The sequence below is a fragment of the Haliaeetus albicilla genome, chromosome 8 (genome assembly GCF_947461875.1).
Source record: "Haliaeetus albicilla chromosome 8, bHalAlb1.1, whole genome shotgun sequence".
In the NCBI taxonomy this organism is placed as follows: domain Eukaryota; kingdom Metazoa; phylum Chordata; class Aves; order Accipitriformes; family Accipitridae; genus Haliaeetus; species Haliaeetus albicilla.
In genome coordinates, this window is record NC_091490.1 from 41,569,753 (window position 1) to 41,587,683 (window position 17,931).

The following is a 17,931-nucleotide window of genomic DNA, read 5'->3' on the forward strand; positions in this document are numbered from 1 at the left end:
AAGGCAGAAGCTGGAGGAAAATCAAAGATGATTTTGTAGCTGCAGCTCTGGGCCAGGGTATAGCAGCAGTTACCACATTAAGACTGCACTGAGAGCAAATTGGTAGAGTTCTGGTGAGCAAATGAGGTAAAGGGAAAATTAAGGATGAAGAGATCCAGCTGGGGTAGTAACAGCCACAAGCACTGATCTCAGTCCCTTACTCTGGGCTTCCTTTCTAGTAGGATCTTCTGAGGGAATTAGGTACCCAAGCCTCACTGTCCTTTTGATGTATGTTCTGGAGGGACTTAGACACCCCTCAGCATTTTACGTAAGGTGCTGTTTACAGTTTCAGCTCCTGTCCTTTTCACATTTCCCCCAAATTCCTGCTTTGCCTGGACAAAGCCAGAGCAAAGGCTTCCAGATCTGGCTCCTGAATGAAAATCTCTCACAGGCACATGTTCAAGGCCAGGCATTAGGAAGGCTGTAACATCTTCTTTTACCCATACACCAGTCTACATTCTTCATGCTGTGACTAATGCATTGCAAGGTCATCGGGTACTGCTTAATCTCCATCTCCTCCTTCAAGAGGTCAGTATTTGAGCTTCCCAGGGTATTCACTGATTCATGTTGAACACAGGTGCATTCTGCTCAAAACCATCTTTATCTTAGGCAACAACAAAAATGTTGCAGTGGCTGGTCAGATTCTTGGCTGATGTAAGCCAGCCAAAGCATTTGGCCCATAATCCACAATGGTACTGAAGACCAGAAAAAAAAAGAGTTGGAAACAGAGCACCTGGCTTTATTCTAATCATGCTGTAATTTGAATAGCATCCAATGTCACTTGAAAATGGGCTGCCTTCATGTCATCTGCTTTTAGATCCAGATCTTAAGAGCCCAGTATTTACCTGCAGGAGATCTGTTCATAGCAGGCAGCAATTCCCCCAAATCAGGTCTGAATGTGGATCTCAGGTATTACCTAGACCAAGCCCTTAACTTTGGACCATTTTGATTTCTAGCTAATTAATGTTACAATAATTTATTATTTTTTTCTTTGGTATTGTGTGATAATATATCCTATCCACAGGATATACCAGAAGACAAAGCTTTGCATCAACATACTGACCATCTAAGACAATCTAGAGCAGTCTTGAAGAATTGATGTCTGCAACCTGTGTATTTGCAATCTAAGAGGCACAAAACAAATCCATCCCAGCTGACACCCCCCAGTCAAATTCAGAAACACATGCATGTTCCTGGATGTAAGGGTTAGGAAATAAATTTGGTTCTACTGACAAGTGGTTTGTTCTGTAGCATACTTGAGAGAATAACTGTCTGATCTCCTTGCTCTAGGAACATAAGAGAACCAAAAGGATGCTAGACTGAGATCTGGTCTGCAATTCAGACCAGGAAGAAATGGAGGGCTGGGTTTTTGTGTAAGCTCCAAAACCAGGATGACAAAGTCTGAGAAGTTAGGGTGAAACTCGGCTCATCCATTGGGCTGAGAAATCAGAGGGTACGAGCAACAAACGCCGAGGGACACTATGGTAGGGTGGAAAGAACAGGCTGTTTAGGGTTTGGTCCTGGGAGATACCGAGCAACTAACATCCACAAAACATGCAGGTCTTTGCTCGTAGACTGAAGCACAGGAAGACTCTCGCTGGCTCTCCTGGCAGGCTGTCCCTCATGGGGATAGCTCCTTAACCCACTTCCCCACCACAGCCCCATTTCCAAGGGGTCCAGGCATCGCTACCCCACTGGACAGACCTGTTGCTATCTGCCATCACTCCTCCGGCCCGCCTTTACGCGAGGAGGAGACTTTTACACTGAAGCGCAGGCAGCTCTCCATGATGTAATCTGTGCAATCTCTGCATTTGGAAGGAAAAGCAGCCTCCCGTTGGCCAAAGCGAAGAGTCCCCGCCTGGGTGCTCCTCCCGCCGCCCCCCCCTCACTCCGGTGGCTCATAAAAGCCCCGAGGCAGAGGCAGGGCAGCTTTCCCAGCCCCTCTGCTTGCAAAGGTGACCCAGGGACAGGTGAGCTCCAGCAAGGGTGCGGAGGCAGGCTCGGCTGAGGGCGGAGAGGGCTGGGCTGAGCCGGGGATGCTGGAGGTGCCCGGGGGAAGGCGAGGGGCAACCTGGCCACCTGTGGAGCCGGTCCCACCTCTGCCAGGGAGCCGGACAACTCCTCCAGCGGCGGGTTCGGCAGAGGGGACCCCGGCCAAGGTCCTGGGAGGGGGGGGGAAAGGGGGTGGCTGCAGTGTCCGGGGGATGCTCAGAGGAAGGGTCCGGCCTCCCCCGACCCTTGCCCTGGGGGCAGCCGGGGCGGAGGAGAAGGGGAGCGGGGCGGGGGGAGCTGGGCTGGGCTGCCCGGCCTGCCGGAGCCGCGGATCAGCACCACGGACAGGGCCCGAGCGGCGCGTCCCGCCCGGGGCCGGGGCGGGCACCGGGCACCGGGCACCGGGCACCGGGCACAGGGAACCGGGAACCGGGCACCGGGCACCGGGAACCGGGCACCGGGAACCGGCACCTGGCCCCCGGCAGGTCGGGGCAGGACTCTCCGCGGGGGGGGGAGCACCGCCCGGTTCCCTTCCCAGAGCCTGCAAAGCACCGCTGGACCCCTTACTCACCGGGGACGGAGGGGGCCGGGGTGAGTCCAGCCCCGGAGGGGACAGTAGCGAGTGGTCTCTGGGGGGGGAGAAGGAAGGCGAGCCAGAAAGGAGAGCGGGCAGAGCCCCGGTCAGCCCGCGGGGTGGCCGGTGCTGGGGCAGAAACGCCCGTGGCTTTTCACGGTCCAGCTGCTGCCCGGGCAGGTACACACAAAGGCTGGAAGGGTCACTCCACCGCACCGAGAAAGGGGCATGGGGGAGGCAGGCTGCAATCAGGAAAGTTGGGGTCTGGCCGAGAGTCAAGGGCTGAATGTGATGGAAAGGGAGACTGGAATAGATTGAGCTGCATTTTCCCCAACAGCCCTGACAGCCCCAGGTAAGATACACCGACAGCTTCAGGCTTGCGGTAGGGCAGGGACTAAAATAATTCAGGAAGCCAAGAATGCCTATATGAATCTGAATGTAATCTACACTGTCCGTCTACTCCGATGTCAAAACTTTAGGCTGAAAAACTCAAAATTACTGTTTTGAAAATGTGGCTGACTGGTAGATCGTGTATAAAGTTGCTCTTAAAATTCTCTAGTTTATAGGAGAGGTAGGATATTTCACCAAGATGCTGTTGGGAGTAAATTCTTCAATGAACATTTATTAGAAAATATTTTTCCTCAGAAGTTTATTGTATCTGAGTGCTCAAAATTTGTCTTGCTTTAGTGGTACATTTAGGGTCCATTGACAGATTGTGTTATATTTAAGTGCTCAATGGCTGTATCATAGCAGATTTTTTCACAAACTGCTTACCCCCCCCCCAAAAAAAAAAAAAAGAAATCAAGTGGGATCAAATTAAACAAAGTTTTTCTTTTTTAATTTTGACAAAATTAAAACAACAAAGTATTTAACTCTGGCTCACCTCAGAAATTTGAACAAGCTGAAATAAAACATTTTTCCCTGTTTAGATTATTAAACCATGGATATAATTTAGAAAACAAAAAAAAAAAGAAAAAATGTTAAAAGTGTTTGAGCACTTTGGAAATAAAGCATTTCATATTGCTATTGTCAACTGAAGTGATTTGCTGCATTTGTTTTATCTCCCATTTTTGGAAGCTTAGGCTACTCACTAAATGAATCCCTATTCATTGAAAATACTCACCCAGCTCTGTTAAACATATGCTCAAATACTTTGCTAAACAGAGGCTCAACAATGCAATATAATCCAAGGCTCAGACTGTCCCTGTCTCCTGTCTTTACACCTATATTTTTCTTAAGTAATGTTGGTCTCCGAGAGGAAAAGGAAACAAGCCGTTCTCCATTTTAAGGAAATTCCTGTTTGCTGTTTTGGAATTAAATATTTGGGAAAAAAAGAACAACACTTGAAAAGAAAGTTGATATTTCCTTTAAGGCCTTGAATATACACACAGCCTTCAGAGATATACATTATATACATTGAACAAACTAATGGTGGAAATGCTTGCCTATGGAATTTGAATGCAGAGATATCTTTCTGTTATATATCTGCAGATCTTTTAACATCTTCCATCAGTTCTGTGTCCACACAGTGACTCAGTTTGTGATCTTTCTTCAATGCAACATAATGCTGAGGCTCAGTTTTTATAATAATGCCTCGTCTCTTACAACGTCAATATAAGGTCTTTTCCCTTTGAAATTCAGCTGTAAAATAAGGACAAGAAATCATGTTCTTTATCTCCTGCCCCAACATAGGCATGCAAAAGAACTTGAGGAGAAGCCAGAAAATTATATTGCACCAAATACCTATTCCTGCTTTTATGGGTTTATCTCCGCATTCTGGGAAATTGCCTAACCAGATTTCATATTTAATATAAAAAATATTAGGACAGATGATATCATATCCTCAAAACTAACTAAATTTTGTGTTGTGCAGAGTGTATTGCTTAATCAAAGTCACATTTCAATTTGTTTAGGGCATATTTTGTCACGGTTTTTTTACTGGCAATTTTCTGTAGATCTCAAAACAAATCTATCTCGTAGGAGGATACAATCCTGTCTCTTTTCTGAGAAATCCTAACACAGAGGTCTCTGAAGAACAGGGGATTCAGGGTAAGATCTGAACTTAATTCAATTTAATTCCTGACCCTTAATGTATTTAGCAAAATGCGTAAACTGGAAATCAATCTGGCAGGAGGTTACCACATTGCCTGCTAGAAGGAAACATTTTAAGTTTTGCTAGAAATAAACACTGTATAGATTTTTGTTATTTAATTTTGCTAAAGGCAAGATTCTCCTTCCCCTTTCCTCCTCCCATCAGAAAGACAATGTGTTCCAGTCTCTGGGCTCTGTATGCCTTGCACAAATATTTGTCTGTGCGTCGCCTGCCACTCCAGTAATGAGCTGCTTTTCCACTGCAATCATGGCATCTGGTAGGGTTTCAGGCTGTGAGTAGCTGGGAAACTGGGAGGTGCTTGGGAATCTCAGCAGGAAAAAGAGAGTGGATTTCAGACGCGAGACCTGCAACAGCTTTTGAGCTTGGATAAACATGTCGAGGTTCTTCCTCTTTGGCAGAGATTGGTTCCGCCCCAGACACCTGAACTTGGCACGCAGACCTAGGCACTACGCCTGCTCCAGACACCTGCATTCACATGCAATTTTACATTCAGTCTCTTTCCAACACCTGCATTCATGCGCACTAAATGTGTGCATGTGTCTGCGTGCGCATGGTCCACTACTGCACTGCGACACAAGCATGGTCCGACCTAACCCGATTCTCTCCACTGGACAACAGGAGACAAGGGGTCTGGCTCAGCCAGGCATTTAAGCATACACTTCAATGTAAGCACCTGCATTCACCCCCAGTTCAGCAAACACATCAGCTGGATTTAGGTATGCAATCAGGGCCAGAATGAGATCTTAAGGAACAACTCTGAGCAAAGAATTTGGCTTTTCTGCTCACTGAAATCAATGGGAGTTGTCTCCGTTAAGACACTAAATTCAGACACCTCCAGAGCAATCCATTACTAGGAAAGCAAAAGAAATAAACCTCCTGTGGAACTACTCTAAGGTCCTGATAAGGGCCCAAAGCACAGAAAAGATGAAAAGCAGGTGATAAAATTGATGTAAGCATTCTGTATAGACAGACCTTCCCTCAAAGGCTGTTCTGATCATTGTGTGGCCTCAAAGTGCGTCATTGTTTAACACCTCTTTAAAACTGAATGAGTTCAGAACAAATGTTAGCGTCCTGGTGGGATTTGTAAAACAAGTCAGCATAAGCATACACCTCACCTGAAAATAAGTAGGAGTGGGGTTCCAAATTAATTGGCAAGTTCTATTAAAATGATCTGCCTTTAGATGCTGAAATATCTTTGTAAATCATGTCCTTAGTAAAATAGATGCTGTGCGATATTAATTTAATAAAATTTCCTAAATTTAAGCCTAGAGATGAAATAGGAAAAGAAAAAAAATTAGCTAAGGAACAGTTAATACAATATTCAATATTGGTATTTGTGTTTGAGTATCCTAAGGCTGCCCAGGGTATCTGGAGTCTTCAGCACTCGCTGAGATTAAAAGGAATTGCCCTCCAAGCAGCTTTGAAAACCCCAGCCACAGTTCACTGCTGACAAATCAGGACTGAGCATGCATTATTCTGACTCCTGTATGCACAGAAAGCATCCAACCCATGCCTTAAAAGCAGCTCAGTCCTCTAGTTATAGGTTTGACCCTGCAACAGGAAAAAAACCCCTTACTGCCACATTTTTGTTTGACTCAGCAGAGCCCTAAGCACGCTACTAGCTTAGTGCTTGTTACACTACTTGCATGAATAGGGCTATTCACATTCTACAATCATTACATGCTCACGCCCTGACTCCAGTAGCCCTTATTTACAAAGACCAGATGGCTCCTGAGAGTTTCGATTGTGAGATATGGCCCCCTTCCCGGTGTATAATGAGTATGGAGTTTTTAGTTTTACCTTGTTTATAAACAGACCACACAGTTGTGTGCGTAGTAGCGCAGCTAAGGGTCAATACCAAGATTTTGCCTTCAGCAGCCTCTGAGCTGTAAGGGGAGGCTCTAACAAGTGTTGCCAAGCAAGGATTTTTAAGATGACCGCTGACTGATGTGGGGAGGAGCTGGGTGGGTTTTGTTTGCATGATTACTTGTTTGCTTTTCAAGTGCATGTTTGCAGCCCTGCCGAATCTTGCATTAATTCAAGCCCTACAGTTACATCACCACGGTGAGCAGCCCGGCTCCATGAGACTGTAATCTCTTTGGGGCATGGACATTTTGTTCTGTGTTTGTTCAGCACTTAAAGCAGTCTGTGACTCAGGCTTGGGGTTTTTATGAAGTGCAAAGAATAGACATTTCATGGTACAGTCTGTGGCTTCCAAGTGAATGCATGGACATGGGGAAAGCCAGCAAAGCCTTGTGTGTCCTATTCAGCATAACACTTCAGGATAGAGGGGAGGATTTTGCCTTTTTTTATTTTAATTTGGAGACCAACTCAGAAATTTTCATAAAACAAACCTACAGTAACTTACACAACATCAGGCCCCACTTCAGGAAAATACAAATGCACTTGCAGAAACTTCAACACTTAACTCCCACAGGAATCAAATACATGCCTAAAGTTAAGCACTTGGCTGAACTGAGGATTAAAGGATGTTTCCATAATGTTATGCAAAGATCTTCTTTTTATCCTGTGTTACTTAAGGCTGTACAGTCTTCCCAAGTCATGTTCAGAAACAGAACACCCCCCTGTGATTTTCCAAAGCATTTAGTGTTTTCAGGTGCCGAGCATGACATATTTCAATCAGTCCTGATTTTCAGGGACCTCTAAACACCTGCCTCTCTCAGAATCAGTCCCCTTTCAAAGTGTCTCAAACACGAATATAAGGTATCCAAAATTGCTGACTTCTTTTGAAAATCTAGAGCCATGATGAGCAGTCCACCTACAAGATTCCAGCCCAGATGAAAATTGCATGGATTCAAGCCCCCCGAATCAGAAGCAATAGTCAGTACCTGTTACCATAAGATGACAATAGACCCTGCCATTAAAGTAGAAAGGAGAGTTTCTCTTAAGAAGGAGAAAATTGCACAGTTCCCAGGAGAACAGCTGCAAATCTTTTCAGTTAAACTCACAAAATTATTAATGTTGTGGTCTGTAATTCTGTCTAATCAAATATTCCGTTGCTCCGTGTTGCCAGTTGAATGTACATGGAGAAATCAATGACACAAAGCAATAGAAAACTTTACCTAGGACCTCCCACTCAGTTAAGATGTCACCATCTGGAAGGCAAAGGCTCTAGAAAAGGGCCCAATCCTTTGCAGGCTGCAGGCTCAGACCTTGCACTGAATCTAGCAGAAGCAATGGGAATTCCTCCTGAGCAAGGAGAGCAAAGGACAGCTCAGACAAGCCTTCTCTGAATTCAGAAAGCGCCATGATAGTCCTGAATGTTTAACAAGCTTATCAGTTGCTCATATACGTTGTTTAGATTTGCTCAGAAATAACCTATATTCTGAAAGCATAGGGGACAGAAGGAAAGTTACCCTGATCCCATCACCAGGTGCAACCTCTGCTCTCCAGATCACAACATGATAAGGGAGAAGAAAGGGAGCTGCGCCGTCACAGCAGCTGCATCTAGCTCTGAACATTGCTTGGCTCTTGCGACAGTCACTGTCCCCAGCTGGTGACAGGAATGGGGACATGCTCCAAAGGAGAGGACAAGACTTGCTCCCGCTCTGGCTTGGCTGTGCAAACAGTGTGGCAGAGACAAGTTGTGAAAAGGTGGCTGTAGCTCTCTGGTTTTACCAGCTTGCCTTGAGTGTACCATCCTGCCCGAGGCACAGTGACAGCTAAGAACCAAACCAACAAAAGAGAACAGTATGTTGATTTTTGAAATACGAATCTTAAACTTAAACCTATTCCTAAGTAATGCACCTCAGATCCCTTTCTGTAAAAATGGACATTGCGATACCCATTTCACAGGGGTACCAGAAGACCAAATTAAGTGATATTCACAAAGCTCTGGAGATCCAAGAGCAAATGCAACTACAGAAAAGAAAAAGGTTATTATCTTGTCATGTTTGGCCTGGGAGGAAGATTATCCATCTATCTTGCCAGACCTATTTATCGTCTTATTTTCTCCTGGCTTATCTTTTGTCATCTTTCTAATCCACTCCATCTAATTCAGGCAACATTTTATTTTAGCACAGTTCTCACTACACGCTGATGAAGGTGTGTTTGGCAACAGAGGTAGGTGCAGATTTTACTTAACCTGACAAGGTGCAACACAGGTAGGTAGAACAATAGATGCCAACTAATGAGTTCACAACTTTTAAAAATAAATTAGCTGATTATTTTTTTTTTCTAGAAGACAGACACTGTATTTTTCTGCTGGCCTATCAATGAGGGAATGGGTTTGAAAGAACTCCTTCTGAAATTTGACAGAATGGACTCCATTCGGTGTGACGTACACTGATCTAAATAATGCATATATGTTCTACTCCCTGTGACATCGGTTTGATATACACACACATAAAATATGTATTTAAGTGGATGTAACGTATGAAATAAGTTTCTGTGATGGGAAGTACTGGCATGCATAATTTTAATCATGCAGCATTTTAAGATAAATTTGAGTGGACTATGTTTTTCAAGTATTGCTTATGATTTGGCTGAACTGACTCAGAGAAAACAATGAAGTTCAAGGGCTTCTAGTCCCTTACAGGGTTCAACAACCAAATCACAGCATGCTGGAGATTTTTCTGAATACCAAAACCCCTTGCATTTTTCCTTTTCATCTATAATCAAACAGCACTTCCCCCCCTTGTTGCTAGTGAATGCATTAGGGTCTAAACTTTATAATCTCCAGAGCTCTTTCCTGGAATAGATGCAAGCGGAGCACTTGGTTAGGGACAGCCAGGAGGCTGGAAGAGATGATTACCTTCAGGCAGTCTCAGTGGAACGTCCCAGGGTTCCTACAGGCACAGCCTAATGCAGGACTTACAATGCTGAACAGACTTCCATTATGGGGGCTGGCTATGTTGATGCACATCCACACATAGAGAGCTCCTTGTTAAAATGCACACCAGTGGCTCCAAAATACAGCAGCTCAGTCGGGGTTCATTAACAGCAAAATCATTCCAAGGGACATTGTTTCAGAGAGGAAAGAATTTCATTTCTGTCAGGATTGGAGTTTAGTTGCATATAGCCTGGAGATTTTGCTAAGGATTGTGTTGAAACTCTACTTAGACAGAGACTGGAGCTTGGATGTGCAGCCATGCTGAAGGCTTTAGCAGGGTTAACTTGGGATATACATGCAGCACCTACCACAGTGGGACCCCAGCTTACATGGAGGGCATGTTAAAATAAATTTGTATTAAAGAGGTGGCTTTAAACCATGTATGTACTACAGGAATCAGTAGCTGATGTGAGAATTGCTCAGCTACGTGTCATAGGCTCCCCACTGCTAATGAAGGATCTCTACCCATGACAGTAATGGGAGAGCAAGTGTGCTTTGTTCTGCTCTCAATATTCCCGTTCAGCAAGCACACCAGCAATTGCCCCAGACCTGTACAGCTTTTGAGATGGTGAAGGGCTGCTGTGATGAGGAAATCTTAGTCCATTTTAATCAGCAGGTATTAAACAAACAAAAGAATTATCACTAATAGATACAAATGGGTTGCCGCACAGCTTGAGTGTCAACTTTCTCTTCCTTGTTTACCAGGGACCATGCACTGGAACACACAAGACATCTAATGGTTTAGCAATACACTGCAAGTAAACATCTAATTACCAGGTCTAAGAGGGGAAGGAATAAAAAGCAACTAGGATGAAGCTGTCAGTCATCATAGCTTTGATTTCTTGTACGGAGTCTTGCATGAAACATGCTGATAGCTCCCATCTCACATGTATGCCACTGCTTCTCAGGAATAAGTCTGGTGCCTGTTCATTCAAAGCTCAGCTCTATTTTTAAAATCTACTCTCTCTGAAAGGGCTGTCTTTAAAAAAAAAAACCAAAAAAATTGTACAGCAAAAGGGACAAAATTACTCCTCAACAAAGGGGCCTATCAACAGCCTGTCAATAATGTGCCAAAGGCCAGAACCTGCCTTTCAAAGAGGCTCTGCAGCCTCGATGTGTACTTTGAGAGCAATTAAGGGACGTGAGCAACATGATGATTATCTCATGGGTGACATTTTCATTGGCTCTTTGGGAAAAGAGAGAGATGGGTTTGAGATGGCTGTGATCAATGTTCATCCTAGTCCCACATAAATGGCAGAAGAACATGTGGTAGATGGCCCTGGAAAGCAAAATGCACAAGAAAAGAAAGGGGGAGAGGAAGAGATGATGAAAACAGAAAGATTTTAAAATCCTAGAAGCTGAAAGAAAGAGCTACAGTGAGAAGTAGAAGGATACAACCTGAGAATGAGAGTGGGAATGTCAGGAGGGCTGGCAGATCTCCAGAGGCTAAGTAAAGCAGGAATAGGAGAGGAAGGGACTGCAGGATTCCTGGTGGAGAAGTACAGAAGGAAGGGAACGGATACCCCTGAGCAAGGAGAAAGTCCAGAGAAAGTGTCATAGACATGTTGTGCTTGCACAGGGAGAAGCCTCTTGTACGCACATCAACATGCCTCTTCCTTTTCCCACCACAGACCCTGTACCAAACAGGCAGCATCGTCCCAGACCGAGCCCATGGTCCCATGCACCTTGTTACTTTATCAGGTCACAGTTGCACTCCGAGCCTAAGGAAGGAGGAACAGAACATTCCCAGACAGAGACTGAAGTGATGTCTTAGGACAGAAGCACAGTTATGATTACTCTGCTTTTTTACCGGCATATTCCCATCTGTGTTGTCCATCTATCCTTCCTTCATCTCTTCTGTCTTTGTGCTGCAGGTACCAACAAAAGCCCAGAGCTGAGAGCAGACAGGAGTGGACAAAGGCAGACTGCGTTGGATGGGAAATGAATACCATTCGGGTCCAGAGACATGACTACACGTAAGAACCTCATTCCAGCGTCCGAGTCTCATTGCGTGGTTACTAATGCCCAAGGGATAAGAGGAACCTGGATACTAACCCAGAAATACAAGCTGGCTCAGTGGCATGAATGCAGACTAGCTCAGCACAGACTGTATCCCAGATGGACAGTAAAGGCAGAGCACGGCACTGTATTGCCCTCTGGCATGGACGCTGGTGCATGCATGGGGACCAGTACAGAAGCGAGTGCCAAACAGAAGCCCAGATGTTGCATATGCCCACCTGTTTTGGAGCTAGGCATAATGTTTCATGGAAAACACATACGCAAAAATGCAGATTGGGTTACACTATTTCCCCAATTTGCTGAATTGCTTGTTTAGGAAAACAAACTTAATTTTGGCAGAAGAAAATGTTGCTTAATTTGCTATAAAACAATCTCCTTCCTGCTTCTCATTTTATGAAAAAATTAAAAATGTTAAAGTTGAGCGAAAGCAAAATTATTTTAAAAATATTTGGAAATCTTCCCTGTCCCGAAAGATACTGTTATATTTCCAGCTCCTATCTTTTCCAGGGGTGCATGTATCAGCACATATAAGCATGTATATACATTTCTGCGTGCATCTCCATTTATACACAAGTGCATGCTCACATGCTGTGCAAACAGTTTCAAGCAGATCCGACAGACATAAGCTTCTGCTCTGCATTCTCCGGGATTGTCTTTTGAAGAGGATCTTAATAATAAAAATAAACATTGGGAATAACTCTCCATCATAGGAAAACTATGCTGAAGACCGAAATCAACTGACATGTTCACTCTGGAGGAATCCCCCAGAGCACCAGCAGAATGCATTAACAGTGCACTTCTCCAGTGAGCTGTGATAGGAAGAGCACAGAGCAAAAAAGAAGGTAAAGTAGTTAAAAACAACTTGTATTTTTAGACCCCAGTCTCCCACAGAAATCTTTGGAGATGCTGAGCTCTCCACTTCTGAAAATTGGGCCTCTTACTTGAAAGCAGAAATAATGTTTTAGAAGCCCAGCTGAGACTCCTGTTTTTTTTAAAACTGTCCATAATATTTTTCTCTAGACCAATTTGCTGTCCTGATAATTAAGGTAGCTAATGGCTGGGTTTTTTTTTCCTTCATCAGCAGTTTTGCTTTTTGTTAACACAAGCAGAGAGAACATGAAGAAACAATCTCTCGAAGGATACAGACTGACAGCAATATTGCCATCTGACTAAAAAGAACTCAGACATACGCATAATCCTCAGGAAAATTCATCTCCACCCTCCCAACAGACCCTGGTGAGAGCCCTTGAAGTGGTAATTAAAGTCTATTGAGTGGCAACTGCACCTGTTTAGAGAGGAGAGTGCGGGTAAGAGGTGCACAAAGGGAGATGAGCAGCACGGAGAGGGAGCATGTGAGAGAGGAGCTGCTGGAAGTGGGGAAGAAGGGAAGTGGAAAGAAGAAAAAAAAAGTGTTTGTTGGAGAAGTCAATCCAATAAGATGTGCATTTCCTATTCTTCCCTTTTTTTGCTTTCTGCACCCCTTCACACACACAGCCAGCTTCTACCCCACTCTCACACCCACTGATGGAAACTCCAGGGGGTTTTCCCCAGCCAGCCTGAGCCCTGGACCAGCTGCTCTTCTGGTGTAAATCAACATAGTTTCACTAAAGTCCTTGTGGACTTAAAATCAGCTAGTGCTCATTTACGCCAGCTGAAGATCTGTCCCAGTGACGCTCATTAACAGTCACCGGGCTCCTCAGGCTGGCAGCCAGGACATGCCAGTTCTTGTCTTTTTTCCCTAGAAGGGAGCACATCCCTTTGTGTTGCCTTTATCACTCCAGTGCAAATCCTACAGCATCTGGGAGAAGTAAATCAGAGATGTTTCTAGATTTCAGCAGACATGTCTGAGAGCAGAGTTGAGGCAGAAACTGAGGGAAATGGAAGAAACTAGAGAGATGCAATACCATATTACCAGTAAGGCTGCTGGTTTTGCATACATGCATGGCTCCCAAACGTTCTGACCTGGTGTCACCTCAAATGTCCCTGGGGTCTATAGCTGAAGCCACACGAAAATGAACTTATTCATAAATACTACTGGTAGCTGTGAACTTTTCCATGCCCTTGCAGACCACCACTGACCCAAGGACCACAACTGGGGAACCACTGGTGCATCCAGGGAACAGACACTTTGCAGCCAGGCTTGAGGGCCAAATTCTGTGGTACCACAGGAATAAGGCACTGCTGCTAGCTTCAGTAGACCAGTGCTGACTTGTGCCACTAGGTGATTGCACATCAGTTTGCTAATGGCACAAACCAGCAGATTAAGTGGTAATACAATGTGGAAAGAAGGACATACAAAATGGTAGAGGAAAATTGAGAAATCCTCCAGTGTTTGAGGAGGAGAGTAAGAAAAAGAGGACATTCTTTGGTATAGAAATCTGGACTGCCCTAGCAACCAGGGAGCCAGAGACCCGCACTGCATAGCGATCTAGATGCATGGTCTGGGGAAATTGTCATCCTGAGACCCACGGACTGATAGCAGAAATCCTGGCTCCTTCTGCCATAATCCCAACTTCATCTGTGATGCTAGTAAACAGGGATTCATGCTGTTTGCCCTACTGGGCATTTCAGATGAGGCTATAAAAACTTAGCACATCGCCTTTGCATAATTAGCCAAAGACCCTGGCAATAGCTTTTTTTTGTAGAAGTAAATAATCATCCCTTACAATTGTAATATGCACATGCACTGCTGAAGCCTACTCAGTTAACTCCCTTCATCCAACATAAAAATGCCTTTCTTTCTGTGGTACTATGCATTTGCAAAGGCGCTACAGTAATATGAACTATCCCTTGTCACTGCAATTCTATATGTGCCCCAGCAATCAACTGGACTAAACGAGGATTCCTGGGGTGAGAACAGAAGAGGAAAGAGGTTCATCCTGAGAGCACCCTGAGGCTGAGCTGAGCAAATGATTCAGGCAGAATAATTTGACTGATGTTTGCAAAATTTTCTCTCTCACTGGACCTGATGGCAGCTAGTCCCCTGTGAATCTCTGACCTTCCTACTCTGCATGCTGCCGGGGATGTCTGAAATAAACCACAGGACCTTTCTTTCCTGTTCCCCAATTGTCAGAGCACGCAACAATTCTGGTGTAAATGTTGTTGCATTTGCTTTCTACAAACACTATTAGCAATGCCTCTGTAGCATGCTCTCCTGATAGCTGTGCCAGGAACTGCCTCCTTGTGAATGAAGATAGAAAGGAACACGCATTCAGCAAAAGCCAATTGCTTTGGCTGTTACGGGTGGCATTTGCAATTAGTTGGGTATCTGATCCAACCATTCAGCTACAGTTAACGGAGACAGACAGATATCTCTGGACAACAAGTCAACCTACCAGTCAAGCCCTGTTTTAGGGCGAGATTAATTTTTGCACTGACTGCAAAGGGAGCCTATGTGACTCACTTAACACTAAAAGCCTGATAATAGGCTAAATTTACATGAGGAGAATCATACCTAAAATACCTTGCTTGCCTCCTAAATTCTAGTCTTGTGTATTAACAAAATCATTGGGTAGATGGAAACCATGTGATGTATTGCCTCATTTCTATCTCTTTGCTCCCAAACACTCCTCTCATTTTTTTCCTTTCAGCCCTCCTGTTCCTCTGCCTTTTTCTCTTTCCACCTTCTCTCTGATTGCTGAGCAGCTTTTTGACTTTTCCATCAATATGTCTAAAGAGCATTTGAACCACTCTGTTCCCCTCTTCTCTCCTCCCTCCTGTTCCAAGTCAGGCAAGCTCATCGATCAGAGGAGCTCAGGAAATATCTGGTGTTTTGTTGTCAGGATGATAATAACATTGCAGTTGTGAATGGGCTGCTGCAGGCCTGATCATGGACACCTGCAGGGTTTGTTTAATTGCATTTAATGACAAATCCTATACAGAGGAGCATTGCCAGAGAGATTTATTATCCGCCAAAGAGGCAAAGCACAACAGCTCAAAATATAATTTGCACTGAGCATTTTTCCCCCTGCCTCTCTTTAAACCATTGTAATAAATAACAAATCGGGTAAAGTGGGCAACACCAGTCTGAGAAGGAGGTGGGGGCAGAGGACAGAGATTGAAACCAAAGGAAATAACAGCAATAAGGCCACACTATTCTTTCTACCATCCCTGTGGTCTGGTATATAGGAAATACTGTTTGTTTAATTTACAGCCTGGAAGTGCAGCTGGGGATCTCTCTGTGATGAGCCAGCCTCTTCTAAGATAGCTGGAGGCTAAGCTCTTGAGTCCCCACTCCTTCTAACCAGGCTTTTTTTCACCTTGTTCTGTACCTAAGTTTAGATCTTAGCTATATAAACAATTACAAAGAAACTACAGCAGCCTCTCAGTGCTATGGGGTTCATCTGCCACCATTACAAGGAGCCATAAGCTTCCACGTTGTTGAAATCTCTGGGACAAATTAGAAGTGGCAGATCCCATCCTGAAAAATATCACATTGAGAAATATGGCCCTATGGAGACAGATCTCGCTATTTGAAGTCTAGACAAAAGTCTCGCACACTTCTGAGCCTGGAAGTTGTTTTCTACTAAATACCTTGCTCCAAAAAGGGAATGCATGTGTGTAAAAACAGCAGAGGACCTCACCCCTTGTTCAAGCTGAGCAGTTACTTCTATCTTATTACATCATTTTCTAGTGATGATTTGTGGCAAATCCCTTCCTGGACCTGGTGTATCACTGTGCTGGGCTGCGCTGTTCCAGACCAAGGACTGTAAAGTGTTCTTGCCACCTGAAATTACAGTCTAGGTTAGCACGTCCCAAACTACCTTCTCTCTCTCAAGTTCATTCAGCTTTACAATTCATTCTCTCTTCTCATTCTCCTTGCAGAATACTGAATTGTCCTGGGCAGCTTACTTCTAAAAATTGTCTGCCTCCCAAAGTGCTTTCATCTGAGAACACTCTGGTAGTGCAGAGAGGAAAATATGCAACAGTTTAGAGGAAATGCTTTAGTTCAAGAAATCCAAGCCCAGGCCAGGCACAGACAGGTATCAGAGTAAAGCTATATTCAGTGTGAGCAAGGAGTGCATGCTCACCACTGGTCCACTTTATATTCAGATTAAATTTTGCACTTTAAACAGTGCACCCCAGGAAGTTTGGGGTGACAGAGATCTTGTACAAGAAAATATCACCCTTCTGCAGTGTTTGGTCTCTATTTTAATGTAGGTAGCAATCAGCAGTTGTCAATGTCATTAAACAAACACAGTGTAGGGTAACACCTGGACCACAGTTTTATCTGATTTCCTGGACAATGGCAGTATCGCTAATACCCCCTGTTAAATAAGACCACCTGGACATCTCCTGGTATCAGCTCTAGCTATCACAAACACACTTGCTACCTAGGCTAGCACAATGGTCTGTTATCTCCTGAGCAGCACAAATCCCCAGATTGAAACAACCCATCTGGAGTTTGATTAAAGTGTCCATAGAAAGCACATATGTTAAAAAAAAAAAAAAAAAAAAGAGGGAGGGAAGGAGGGAGGGCAGGAGGGACTGGACTGCTCTCTGTGAGCTTACATGGGGCACAACCTCTGTCAGCAGCAGCAAACCCTCTCCTTTTGCTGAACACTCTTTCTCCTTCTATGAAAGGAGCCTTTCACCACAGCAGCTCTGCAGAGCAGAGGCCGTTGAAGGATACTTTTGTTTCTTTCCCTTTTTTTACAACTGCTTACAAAAGTACATTTAACAGGCTTGGTTTGAAGACGGGAAGGATGCCGTCCCTTGTCAGATTTCAGTGGCTGAGGTAAGTAAGCCTCACTCGGACAACGGTGGTCGAAAGGAATAAAGTAAAATCCTTTCCATGGATGTGAGCCAGCATTGTCCTTTCACACCTTATTCACGCCATATGCGAGGTATTAACAGAAAAAAGCTGGGTAGTGGAAGCAAAGCTAAACCTGGGGTGAAATAAAGATTGCTCATCAACAAATTCAGAGAAAAAGAAACAGCAAAAAGGTTTTGTTTTTCTTGCTTAAATCAGTCTCTCAGTAGGATTCCAGGAAACTCGGCACTATCATTATCTTTTTCTTTGCTAACTGATTCCTTTTCTCTAGCATTCCCAAGTATATATTGCATTTGCTTATTTTAGTCAGACCAAAATACAACCAAGAGATAGACAGGTTGACAGATGACTCCTGGAGAAGTTTATCATAGGGAAAGGATAAAGGAGACCCTGCTGAGCCCTGATATCCCTGAAAAAACATTATCCAAATTTTTATAGGCATATATAGTCTCCTGAGTGAGAAAACAGAGCAGAAACTCACAGGTGCAGTCACAAAAATGGACAGAGGATTATAACGAGATTTGACATGGTCTCACAATGAACACTGAGTTTTTTGCACTGCAAAGGGC

At 44.3% G+C, this 17,931-nt stretch overlaps 1 long non-coding RNA gene across 2 annotated transcripts; it reads left to right on the forward strand.

The window, feature by feature from the left end:
• Positions 1-1,689: 1,689 nt before the first annotated feature.
• On the forward strand, positions 1,690-16,946 carry LOC138686544 (uncharacterized). Of its 2 annotated transcripts, XR_011325901.1 has the most exons (5): positions 1,690-2,009; positions 4,586-4,654; positions 11,445-11,546; positions 12,300-12,431; positions 12,671-16,946. It is a non-coding gene; the product is annotated as an uncharacterized lncRNA (long non-coding RNA). The 2 variants fall into 2 exon arrangements; XR_011325900.1 differs by having other exon boundaries at positions 12,300-16,946.
• The last annotated feature ends 985 nt before the right edge of the window (positions 16,947-17,931 follow it).